The 13,484-nt window shown below is 40.9% G+C and overlaps 1 protein-coding gene across 1 annotated transcript in view; it reads right to left on the bottom strand.

Moving 5' to 3' along the window:
* SCG3 (secretogranin III) overlaps positions 1 to 13,484 on the bottom strand; it is a 42,004-nt gene that overhangs the window by 6,185 nt on the left and 22,335 nt on the right. The gene's annotated exons all lie outside the window — the stretch shown is intronic.

Below are 13,484 nucleotides of genomic sequence, written 5' to 3'. Positions count from 1 at the left end.
GAATTTGGACTGTAGTCTTGCCAAGTTTCTGCTACCTGCACTACCTGAAAGGTAAGAACTGTCTGCACACAGGGACACTGAGGTAGCCCTGTTCTGTCTCAAGGAAATCAACCATCCTAGTAACCAAGCGAGGTCACTTGTGCAGAGTGTCTGCACCAGGAGGCCGGGTGGTCTGGAGAGTATTGGATGGCCTAGGAAAAGAGGCCTTCAAGGTCCAAGGGCTCTGCAGAAGCAATGGCTGTCATGGCTCAGTGTGGTGACCACCTGCTCTGAGCCGCCTTTGTGCCCTCTTGGTTTAGCTACCCGTCCTGTGTGCTTGTTGTGTGCCAGGGGCTGTGCTTGGCACTCCAAAATGCATCATTTCCTTTACTCTTCACAATGACCTTCTGAGGCAGTCCTATTTCACCACCATTTTACAGATGAAGAAACTGAGGCAGAGAGAGAAAGTAGTATGTTTAAGATCACATGGCTAGTAAGCAGTAGAGACAGGCTTGAGCCTGGGTACGTGTCTTGCCAGTGGGTTTCAGCCTCAGACAAGTTCACTATGGATTCAGTGAGATTGAAAAAAGGACAATGGAACATTCTTGGGATGAAAGGGTTTATACCCAAGTTTATTCCCGTGGTGGCAAGTCAAGCACTAGAATCCATCCACTCAGAGCAAGTCTGCATGCAGCAATCCAGTCTCTGCCTCTGGGCCTCTCTGACCCCGCAGCCATCTCAGTCTGTCCTCAGTGCTGCCACCACTCCAGCCTCTGCTTCCCTGCAGCCATGTCACCCAGAGCACTGGGCAGAGCTCTTTATAAAGAGTCAAGAATAATGTATTGCCCTCATGTGTGTAGTGAGCAAGCTGATCAGGGCCAGGCGAGAATCCTGGCCATAGGAACCTTTACTTTCTCCACAGTACATCTGACTACAGTCCATGAACGATAACCCTGCTTTAAAATTTGCCGATGTTCCAATTTCCACTATTGCTTTCCTCCTGAGCATCTTTCTTCCTGGCCTTGTAAGCCCAGTCCTGCCTCAACATTGGCACTCCATGTTATCAGGTCCCCAAAGAAGCAAAGAGAAGTTCTTCTGCAAAAAGGAGGTGAGTGGGCAAGAGAAGAGATCCACAACTTTCAGCCCCTATTCATTTCAATCACCTGTGTAGAAAGAGTCTTGATTTCAGTGCTTTGTTTTTAGGAATCTTAGAGCAATGAAAGACCAATGTTCCCTGGCTGATGTTACAACATTACAGCACAGTGAATACAGGGAGCTCCATTGTTGCCTGCCTGCCGTCAACTGGATTTGGTAATGTACAAACTGTTCTTTATTTCAAATTAATTCAGTCAGAGAATGCATTTTGCCCAAGAAAAGAAATCTTAGTATAGACTATTTCTAAAGAATGCAATTGCATTATTTTTAAAGAATATAAATCAAATGAATGGGTCTCACAGGGCTTGCTTTAATGAATAGATAATAATTCATCATTAGTGCATTAGGTAATTAGGGCTTCTGGAACTTTTGAGACTATATAAAAATAATCTTGCTTAAATTAATTTTAAGCATTCTTCCCACAATCTTATCTATAATATCACATCATAATATACAGAGATTATTTGAGAAAAGGAAAACTAGAGCTTAGTCTCTGTTTAAATATTACATTAAAAACTTTGAATTAGAGTAAAAAATGATTCTTTTACCATAGTTGATTCCCCACCCTCATACCTCCTACGGGGAAAATGGAATTTCGCGTGGCCAGGATCCTCACCTGACGCTAAACTATTTGATGTTGTCATTGGCCTGCTGCTGGGCTACTGCTTCCACACCCGTAGGCAATGAGCTGTTACTGACTGAGTCACTATGTAAAGAGCTCTGCCCAGTGCTCTGGGGGGAAGCAGAGATGGAGGTGGATTATGGACCTGCACACTTCTGACTGCAGACGTGATTCTAGTGCTTGACCTGTGGCTGTGTGGAAGTAGCTGACTGTAAACGCTTTTACCCCAAGAACGCTCCATTGAAACCCTCAGGCAAGACACCGCACTTATTCCAGATATGCTGATAGAGGAACCCTCAACCCATGATGCATAAAATTGGTAGGAAAATAGCCCAGCTTCCTTACTCCACAGGCACATTCCATACAGTCTCCCAGCCTTAGTGGGGCTGAGCCCGTTGCCCACAGATGAAGCCTGTTCATTACTATAATTTCTGTTGGCTTATTATCTTACCCTGTCTCATGTACCTATCCCCCCCAACTTCCTGGAGTCACCTCCCCATTAAACTTGACCTTACATCTTTCTCTCAGGATCTACTCCAGAAGAAACCCAACTTAAGGTGTTTGAAATAGGAGGTTCAGTAGCATCTTGGGTTACTTTTTGCTTAGAACTAATTACCTAAAAAAATGGTGTTGAATTTTAAAAAGTATGAAATGCATGAAAAGTAATTTTATTCACTAAATTGACATTACCAACCCATAACAGAATGAGTTTATTGCAGCTTCAAGAAAACCAGACTGCAATCCATTAAAAAACTACCTTGTGGATTATAACTTATATTAGGATAGTTTCTCCAATTTAAAACAGAACCCCCCCCAATCACCCTCATTCACCTTTTCTGCTTTATTTTTATCTATAGCACTTTTATTTTCTACCATATAATATGATTTATTTAAGTTTGCTTGTCTTCCTCCTTGAGAAATATTTCTTGTTTGCTGATGTACCCTCATGCCTACAAGAAAGCCTGACACATAGTAGGCCTTTAATAAGTATTTGTTGAATAAGTGAATGGTTGATGGCCTCTTTTATACAGAAGCCAAACTATAATTAGAAGACTGCTCAGTGAGCATGGAATTGGAACGAGGGACAACACATTTTTTTTTAAAGTACAAATAGATTTCTTCTTTTAACTAGAAAGGACTACTTGAAAGACTTGAAATTTAATGAATTCTGAATTTAAATGATAGTTATATTAATTTAAAATAACTACAAATGTGCTATACATATGATAAGCATTTGTCATTTAATCTGTGGAGAGCTCTATGAAATAAGTGTTATTTCCATTTTACTCATGAGAGAACTGAGGCTCAGAGAGGTTAAGTGACATGCCCAAAGGGTCAGAGCTGAGTAAGGCTTGGAGTCTGGTCTTGAACTGTGGAGAAAGTGAAGGTTCTTGTGTCCAGGATTCTCGCCTGGACCTGGTCGGCTCACTCACTACACACGTGTGAGCAGTACATTGTTACTGACTCTATTAAAAAGAGCTCCACCCAGTGCTCCCAGCTGCTGCAGGGCTGCAGGGCTGCAGAGGCTGGGCTGGTGGCAGCGCCGAGGACAGAGACTGAGACGGCTGCCGGGCTGCAGAGGCCCTGAGGCAGAGACTGGATTGCTGCATGCAGACTGCTCTGAGGTGGACGGAATTCTTGTGCTTGACCTGCCACCGTGGGAATAAAGTTGGATATAAACCTTTCACCCCAAGAACGTTCCATTGTCACTTTTTCAGTCTCACTGAATCCATAGTGAACTTGTCCAGGGCTGAAGCCCATTGGCAAGACATGAACCAAAATGAATCCCGAGACTCTAATGAGTGGAGCTGGGTAAAATTCACCTCTTACACTAATTTAATGCCTCTCATTTTTACCAAACTGGTCAAGAAGGCAGTGGTTTTCAAACCTGGCTACACATTAGAATCCCTTAGGAGAGCTTTTAAAAATCCAAAACCCAGATCACTCCTCATGTTAATTAAATCAGAGTATCTCGAGGTAAGGCCCAAACATCTTTTTTTTTTTTAGTGATCCTGAGTTGATTCCAACATGGGGCAAAGTTTAGGAACAACTGCAACCAGTACAGAGACCTCCACTCATTTACTGGAGCACTGGTAACGAGGGGAGTAAGATCAGGTGTTCATCTGCTCATGGAGAGAAGCAGCTGGTTCCTATTTACATTTTCTTTTCGCAGGAGCTGAAAAGCAAATCTTTTATTTATACAGTGTGCACTGAAAGCCCATGAGAGTCTACTTTGGAAAGCTGGACTGCTTTTTTCAAATTTATTTCAGCTTCCTTTGGAAAAAAATAGCTCATAGCTGAGGTAATAAGGCACAAGCCTTAAAACATATGCTAAGGCAGATGGGAAGAGGCCAAAGTCAAGGCGTAGTCCTGCTTTTCTGGCTATTCTGGATTTCAGCACTGCGAAAGAAATATCCTTCTTTATATATGAATTTGTCCTGACCCTGATATGCTAGCCTGCTCTGCCCCCATTAAAAAAAAACAAAACACATCTATAGAAATCAATAGAGTAAACCTATTGAATATTGGACATACTAAAGATATTAGATCTTTTCAAAGAATGTTTATATAAATTAAGTTCAATACAATGCTTAAAATTTTGTATAAAAATTCCATGATTACAGTTTTGAAATGAATGAAACAAAGCAACCTGATACCAGTATCATGGATGCCAGCATGGAATCCAGAGCCATCCAGTTCAAGAATTTCTGCACAATGATGACATTTTTCATTCCCAAAAGATGCAGCATGGAGTGTTGGGATGGGCACTAGATAGGGGTCAAGTGACATGAGTTCAAGACCCAGCTCCACCACTCTTTGGTGAAGAGATCTTGGGTGAGTTACATCATCTTCTAAGCCTTGGTTTACTTATTTGTAAATTAAGGGGTAAATTCCACAGAGAAGATTCACGGTTTCTCCATACTGGTATAAATTCTCTTTTGCTGTCCTTGGAAAACCTGTGTTGATGGTAGGTCTCCCATGCCTGCACCTAGCTTCTGGCACACTTGTTGACTCACAGGGGAGAAGGCTGGACTCACTGTTTTTGAACATTTCTAACAATGTCCTGGAGCTTGAATAAAGGCATGAATTTTCTCCTCTAATGTTCCTTTAAAAGTAAGGGCATCCACATGAGCTAGTCAACTTATTAATTTAATAGGTATTTTTTCTGGTTTCTATAAGGAAGATATGGGAATGACAGGACATTTAGGTGAAAGGTATCTTAGAGATCACTTTTTTAAACCTAATTCCATTATCTGGACATAAGCTTGACATACGATAGCACTGGAATGAGTTTATGGGTATCACAATGCTTATCTCATTCCTTGGATGATTTTTAAAAAGGTTCGGTGACTCATAGAGCAGTAGTGAATGACTAAACATCAAATTGGCAAAAAGAACCACAATTAGATCATGGAATAAAGTTAGAGCACTTTTCTTGGTTCTCCAAAGAGCAATTTAGTTGAAAAATTAAGCAATTTTATAGATATGGTTGAAATTAGAATAAGTTCAATTTCATTGGCATATCACTAAATTTAGGAATAATTGAATTATTCAAATAACTGCACCAATTAGAAATCAGTATTTTAAAATATTATTCTTAATGTGAGTCCCCATAGAAAACAAAAGTTTAAATAAGCTAACTAAACTATATTCAAAGGTGAATGTGTCATTTTTCATCATTGGTAATTAAATCGGATTTTTGTACATTAAGCCTGAAATAAGATGCATGTAAACATGCTTTGCAAACTGCAGAGTGATATAAATGTAGAGTATTATTTATTATTATTATTCCAATTTCTCACAGGATCCAGCACATACTTGGCATGGTTAATATTTGCTGTGGTTAATGGGGCCATCACCTCATGTCACAAGACCGTAAGACTCTTTATAGATATTCCTGCCAATGTGTCCTGCTTATAATTATGTCCTTAAATGGTTTTGGCTGGGCCATTACCTCACCCTTTGCTCTGCTCTGAAATGTCCTCCAACTAACTCTCTACTTTCAGAAAGAAAAGAAAGGCAGCCTATTCTACACACTCCTGACTCATCAATAAGGGACATATGTGCATATGTACATGGCTTGTGTTATACCTGCCTACATATGGGTTAAGAATTATTCTCAGGTCATTCCAAAGCTTGTTGTAGTCCTCAGAGGCAGTGATCAGTTCTTATATTCCTACCGTAGTTCCACTTCCTAGCATGGTGCCAGGCATGCCATCAGAATAAATATTGATTGCTGAAAAAATGTCTCAGGAAACCCAGTAAACCCTGCCTTCTCTCACATGAATGGTTTCATTTTTCTGTGCAGAGACAATATGTGTTTTCTCAGTGGGTTTAATAACAGAGAAGCAAACAAACTTTGAAAAAAGTGCACGTAAAGCAAATGTGAATACAAAGGTATATGGCATATGTTCTTTGGGGATAAATTACATTTTTTTTTCAAAAAATGTTGGTTCTTGGCTTAAGATTAGGTTAGTGTTTTATAAAATGTGCTTGAATCAGTGTTCTTTATTTCAGAGTAATGGGGTTCAGGTGTAGCATGGTCTCTAAATAATGGAAGGGGGGAACTCATTTTTTAGCCCCAAATCCCTAACCTCTTCCTGATGTTTCAGGAAAGCCATTACAAAGAATAACATTAAATGGTTGGAGTTTAACTCTCCTCTCTCCACATTATTATCTGATGCAAATTAAAAGAAATCTAACCTAATCTTTAGTCTCCAAACACTCACATCCTAAATAGTTAATAGTGGGCTACTAAAAATCAACTCCTTCATATTCCTCATTTAGCTAATATTTTCCAAAACAAGCAAAGAAACCTGTCAGCATCTATTCCTAGGGCTATTTGTACAGCAATAGAACATGTTGTCTTAAGCACTGAGCATGCTGACTCAGCAGGTCAAAGACCCTGGCCCATGGCTTGCTGTGTTCGGGGGAATTACAATCATTACACATGGGTTGCTACTAGAGGAGATGAGTGAGGCATACTGGGTTTCTGCCGGGGTGAGCTGTAGTGCTTTGTGCTGCCCGATTCCTGGTGTTCTCTCTCAGGCCCCAGGACCACTCTTCCTAGTTAACTCCCTTTCAGAAGCTTACTATTCATCTTCTGCCTCACATCCATTAGGTTGGCAACCATAAAGAAAACAGAGAATAAAAAGCGCTGATGAGGATGTGGAGAAATTGGAACACTTACACCCTCTCGGTGGGAATGTAAAATGGTGCAGTCACTGTGGAGAATAGTATGGTAGTCCTCAAAAAATCAAAAATAAAATCACTGCATGATCCAGCAATGCCACTTCTGAGAATAATACCCCCCCCAAGAAAAAAATGAATGCAGGATTTTGAGGAAATATTTATAAACCCAGTTTAGGGTAGCATTATTCACAATAGCCAAAAGGTGGAAGCAACCCAAGTGCCCAGAGACAAATGGGTAGATAAACAAAATGTGGTGTATACATACAATGGAGTATTATTCAGCCTTAAAAAGGGAAGACATTCTGACCCATGCTACAACATGGATGAACCTTGAGAACATTATGCTAAATGGAATAAGCCAGTCACAGAAGACAAATACTGTAGAATTCCAATTATATGAGGTACCTAGAGTGTCAAAGTCATAAGGAAAAGTAAAATGGTGGCTGCCAAGGGCTGAAGAGGGAGGGGGAAAGGACAGTCATTACTTAACGAGTACTGAGTTTCAGTTTTGTAAAATGAAAAGAGTTTTGGAAATTGATGGCAGTGACAGTAGCACAATAATACGCATGCGCTTGATGCCATTGAAATGTGCACTTAAAAATGGGTAAGGTGATAATTTTATATTCTGTGTATGTATTTTACCACCATTTAAAAAAGATATTAAAGTTTACTGCTCATCCAAAGTGTACCTACAGTTGATTGGAAGTATGAAAGCAGTGTGACTGCTTTACAGGGTCAGCAAACATGACATGTATATCACCAATTCCCCCTTCCCATGGCCACGACAAACATCATTAATTTCCTCTTGAGCCCAGATGCAACATCATAACCTTTCTCAATGGAGGCCACTACCAAACGTTGAGTTGGTGTGTCAGCTAGGTCAATGTAGGAGAAAATTGTGATGGTTGATGAAATCTATGCTAGAGAAAACGAGAGCACATAATATAAGACCTTATAAAACAGGAAAAATCAACATGAACTTGACATATTAAGAAAAAGTTTCTTGAGAGGGGCGGAAGATGGCGGCGTGAGTAGAGCAGCGGAAATCTCCTCCCAAAACCACATATCTATGAAAATATAACAAAGACAACCCTTCCTAGAATAAAGACCAGAGGACACAGGACAATATCCAGACCACATCCGCACCTGAGAGAACCCAGCGCCTCGCGAAGCGGGTAAGATACAAGCCCCGGCCCGGCAGGAGCCGAGCGCCCCTCCCCCCAGCTCCCGGGGGGAGAAGAGCAGGCAGAGCGGGAGGGAGACGGAGCCCAGGACTGCCGAACACCCAGCCCCAGCCATCTGGGCCAGAGTGCAGACACAGTACGTGCTCAGGGTCCCTGGATGCTAGGGAAACAGGGCAGCAAGAACAGTGAGCGGGCACCGGAGGCCGGGTGCCGGAGGACATAAGAAAAGCGCGCGACCATTTTTTTTTTTTTTTTTTTTTTTTTGCTGTTTTGTTTTGGTGAGCGCTTTTTGGAAGTCTTAAAGGGATAGGGCCCCCAATACTAGGGAAACAGGGCAGCAAGAACAGTGAGCGGGCACCGGTGGCCTGGCGCTGGAGGACACCAGAAAAGCGCACGAACATTTTTTTTTTTTCTGTTTTGTTCTGGGGGGCGCTTTTTGGAAGTCTTAAAGGGATAGGGACCCAAATACTAGGGAAACAGGGCAGCAAGACCGGTGAGCAGATGCCTGAGGCTGGCGCCGGAGAATAAAGACAAACGAGTGGCCACTTTTTTTTTTTTTTTAATTTAAATTTTTTTTTGTGTGTGGTTATTTTGTTTTGGCGGGTGCTTTTTGGAAGTCTTAAAGGGGCAGGTTGGGACACTTAATCCAGAGGTAGGGAATCCGGGGATCTCTGGGCACCCTAACTCCTGGGCTGCAGGGAGCAGGGAGGCCCCCTTACGGAGATAAATAGCCTCCAGGCCGCTCCCCCTCCAATGCAACTCCACCACTTTGGAGCAGCTGCCCGAACCGGGCCACACCCACAGCAACAGCAGAGATAAACTCCATAGCAGCCCGGCAGGAAGTAGAAACCCTGTCTGCGCACAGCTGCCCAGCACAAGCCACTAGAGGTCGCTGTTCTCCCAGGAGAGGACGGCCACGAACCAACAAGAAGGGAAGTTGTTCCAGCCGTCACTAGTCCCAGCTCTGCAAACTATTCCTATCACCGTGAAAAGGCAAAGCTACAGGCAGACAAAGATCACACAGACACCACCAGAGAAGGAGACAGACCTATCCAGTCTTCCTGACAAAGAATTCAAAATAAGAATCATAAACATGCTGACAGAGATGCAGAGAAATACTCAAGAGAAATGGGATGAAGTCTGGAGGGAGATCACAGATGCCAGAAAGGAGATCGCAGAAATGAAACAAACTCTGGAAGGGTTTATAAGCAGAATGGATAGGATGCAAGAGGCCATTGATGGAATTGAAACCAGAGATCAGGAACGCATAGAAGCTGACGTAGAGAGAGATAAAAGGATCTCCAGGAATGAAACAATGTTAAGAGAACTGTGTGACCAATCCAAAAGGAACAATATCCGTATTATAGGGGTTCCAGAAGAAGAAGAGAGAGGAAAAGAGATGGAAAGTATCTTAGAAGAAATAATTGCTGAAAACTTCCCCAAGCTGGGGGAGGAAATAATCAAACAGACCACGGAAATACACAGAACCCCCAACAGAAAGGATCCAAGGAGGACAACACCAAGACACATAATAATTAAAATGGCAAAGATCAAGGACAAAGAAAGAGTTTTAAAGGCAGCTAGAGAGAAAAAGGTCACCTATAAAGGAAACCCATCAGGCTAACATCAGACTTCTCGACAGAAACCCTACAGGCCAGAAGAGAATGGCATGATATATTTAATACAATGAAACAGAAGGGCCTTGAACCAAGGATACTGTATCCAGCATGACTATCATTCAAATATGACGGTGGGATTAAACAATTCCCAGACAAACAAAAGCTGAGGGAATTTGCTTCCCACAAACCACCTCTACAGAACATCTTACAGGGACTGCTCTAGATGGGAGCACTCCTAGAAAGAGCACAGCACAAAACACCCAACATACGAAGAATCGAGGAGGAGGAATAAGAAGGGAGAGAAGAAAAGAATCTCCAGACAGTGTATATAACAGCTCAATAAGCGAGCTAAGTTAGGCAGTAAGATACTAAAGAGGCTAACCTTGAACCTTTGGTAACCACAAATTTAAACCCTGCAATGGCAATAAGTACATATCTTTCAATAGTCACCCTAAATGCTAATGGGCTGAATGCACCAATCAAAAGACATAGAGTAATAGAATGGATAAAAAAGCAAGATCCATCTATATGCTGCTTACAAGAAACTCACCTCAAACCCAAAGACATGTACAGACTAAAAGTCAAGGGATGGAAAAACATATTTCAAGCAAACAACAGTGAGAAGAAAGCAGGGGTTGCAGTACTAATATCAGACAAAATAGACTTCAAAATAAAGAAAGTAACAAGAGATAAAGAAGGACACTACATAATGATAAAGGGCTCAGTCCAACAAGAGGATATAACCATTCCAAATGTATATGCACCCAACACAGGAGCACCAGCATATGTGAAACAAATACTAACAGAACTAAAGGGGGAAATAGACTGCAATGCATTCATTCTAGGAGACTTTAACACACCACTCACCGCAAAAGATAGATCCACTGGGCAGAAAATAAGTAAGGACACGGAAGCACTGAACAACACAGTAGAGCAGATGGACCTAATAGACATCTATAGAACTCTACATCCAAAAGCAACATGATATACATTCTTCTCAAGTGCACATGGAACATTCTCCAGAATAGACCACATACTAGGCCACAAAAAGAGCCTCAGAAAATTCCAAAAGATTGAAATCCTACCAACCAACTTTTCAGACCACAAAGGCATAAAACTAGAAATAAACTGTACAAAGAAAGCAAAGAGGCTCACAAACACATGGAGGCTTAACAACACGCTCCTAAATAATCAATGGATCAATGACCAAATCAAAATGGAGATCCAGCAATATATGGAAACAAATGACAACAACACCACTAAGGCCCAACTTCTGTGGGATGCAGCAAAAGCAGTCTTAAGAGGAAAGTGTATAGCAATCCAAGCATATTTAAAAAAGGGAGAACAATCCCAAATGAATGATCTAATGTCACAATTATCGAAATTGGAAAAAGAAGAACAAATGAGGCCTAAGGTCAGCAGAAGGAGGGACATAATAAAGATCAGAGAAGAAATAAATAAAATTGAGAAGAATAAAACAATAGCAAAAATCAATGAAACCAAGAGCTGGTTCTTCGAGAAAATACACAAAATAGATAAGCCTCTAGCCAGACTTATTAAGAAGAAAACTGAGTCAACACAAATCAACAGTATCAGAAACGAGAACGGAAAAATCACGACGGACCCCACAGAAATACAAAGAATTAATAGAGAATACTATGAAAACCTATATGCTAACAAGCTGGGAAACCTAAGAGAAATGGACAACTTCCTAGAAAAATACAACCTTCCAAGATTGACCCAGAAAGAAACAGAAAATCTAAACAGACCAATTACCAGCAATGAAATTGAAGCGGTAATCAAAAAACTACCAGAGAACAAAACCCCCGGGCCAGATGGATTTACCTCGGAATTTTATCAGACATACAGGGAAGACATAATACCCATTCTCCTTAAAGTTTTCCAAAAAATAGAGGAGGAGGGGATACTCCCAAACTCATTCTATGAAGCTAACATCACCCTAATACCAAAACCAGGCAAAGATGCCACCAAAAAAGAAAACTACAGACCAATATCCCTGATGAACGTAGATGCAAAAATACTCAACAAAATATTAGCAAACCGAATTCAAAAATACATCAAAAGGATCATACACCATGACCAAGTGGGATTCATCCCAGGGATGCAAGGATGGCACAACATTCGAAAGTCCATCAACATCATCCACCACATCAACAAAAAGAAAGACAAAAACCACATGATCATCTCCATAGATGCTGAAAAAGCATTGGACAAAGTTCAACATCCATTCATGATAAAAACTCTCAGCAAAATGGGAATAGAGGGCAAGTACCTCAACATAATAAAGGCCATATATCATAAACCCACAGCCAACATTATAATGAACAGCGAGAAGCTGAAAGCATTTCCTCTGAGATCGGGAACTAGACAGGGATGCCCACTCTCTCCACTGTTATTTAACATAGCACTCGAGGTCCTAGCCACGGCAATCAGACAAAACAAAGAAATACAAGGAATCCAGATTGGTAAAGAAGAAGTTAAACTGTCACTATTTGCAGATGACATGATACTGTACATAAAAAACCCTAAAGACTCCACCCCAAAACTACTAGAACTGATATCAGAATACAGCAAAGTTGCAGGATACAAAATCAACACACAGAAATCTGTGGCTTTCCTATACACTAACAATGAACCAACAGAAAGAGAAATCAGGAAAACAACTCCATTCACAATTGCATCAAAAAAAATAAAATACCTAGGAATAAACCTAACCAAGGAAGTGAAAGACTTATACTCTGAAAACTACAAGTCACTCTTAAGAGAAATTAAAGGGGACACTAACAGATGGAAACTCATCCCATGCTCGTGGCTAGGAAGAATTAATATTGTCAAAATGGCCATCCTGCCCAAAGCAATATACAGATTTGATGCAATCCCTATGAAACTACCAGCAACATTCTTCAATGAACTGGAACAAATAATTCAAAAATTCATATGGAACCACCAAAGACCCCGAATAGCCAAAGCAATCCTGAGAAAGAAGAATAAAGTAGGGGGGATCTCACTCCCCAACTTCAAGCTCTACTATAAAGCCATAGTAATCAAGACAATTTGGTACTGGCACAAGAACAGAGCCACAGACCAATGGAACAGACTAGACAATCCAGACATTAAACCAGACATACATGGTCAATTAATATTTGATAAAGGAGCCATGGACATACAATGGGGAAATGACAGTCTCTTCAACAGATGGTGCTGGCAAACTGGACAGCTACATGTAGGAGAATGAAACTGGACCATTGTCTAACCCCATATACAAAAGTAAACTCAAAATGGATCAAAGACCTGAATGTAAGTCATGAAACCATTAAACTCTTGGTAGAAAACATAGGCAAAAACCTCTTAGACATAAACATGAGTGACCTCTTCTTGAACATATCTCCCCGGGCAAGGAAAACAACAGCAAAAATGAATAAGTGGGACTATATTAAGCTGAAAAGCTTCTGTACAGCAAAAGACACCATCAATAGAACAAAAAGGAACCCTACAGTATGGGAGAATATATTTGAAAATGACACGTCCGATAAAGGCTTGACATCCAGAATATATAAAGAGCTCACACGCCTCAACAAACAAAAAACAAATAACCCAATTAAAAAATGGGCAGAGGAACTGAACAGACAGTTCTCCAAAAAAGAAATACAGATGGCCAACAGACACATGAAAAGATGTTCCACATCGCTAATTATCAGAGAAATGCAAATT

This window comes from Manis pentadactyla, chromosome 11 (assembly GCF_030020395.1).
Source record: "Manis pentadactyla isolate mManPen7 chromosome 11, mManPen7.hap1, whole genome shotgun sequence".
NCBI classification, from domain to species: Eukaryota; Metazoa; Chordata; class Mammalia; order Pholidota; family Manidae; genus Manis; species Manis pentadactyla.
Note: the sequence above shows the minus strand (reverse complement) of the source record. Positions and strands in the feature narration are given on the sequence as shown.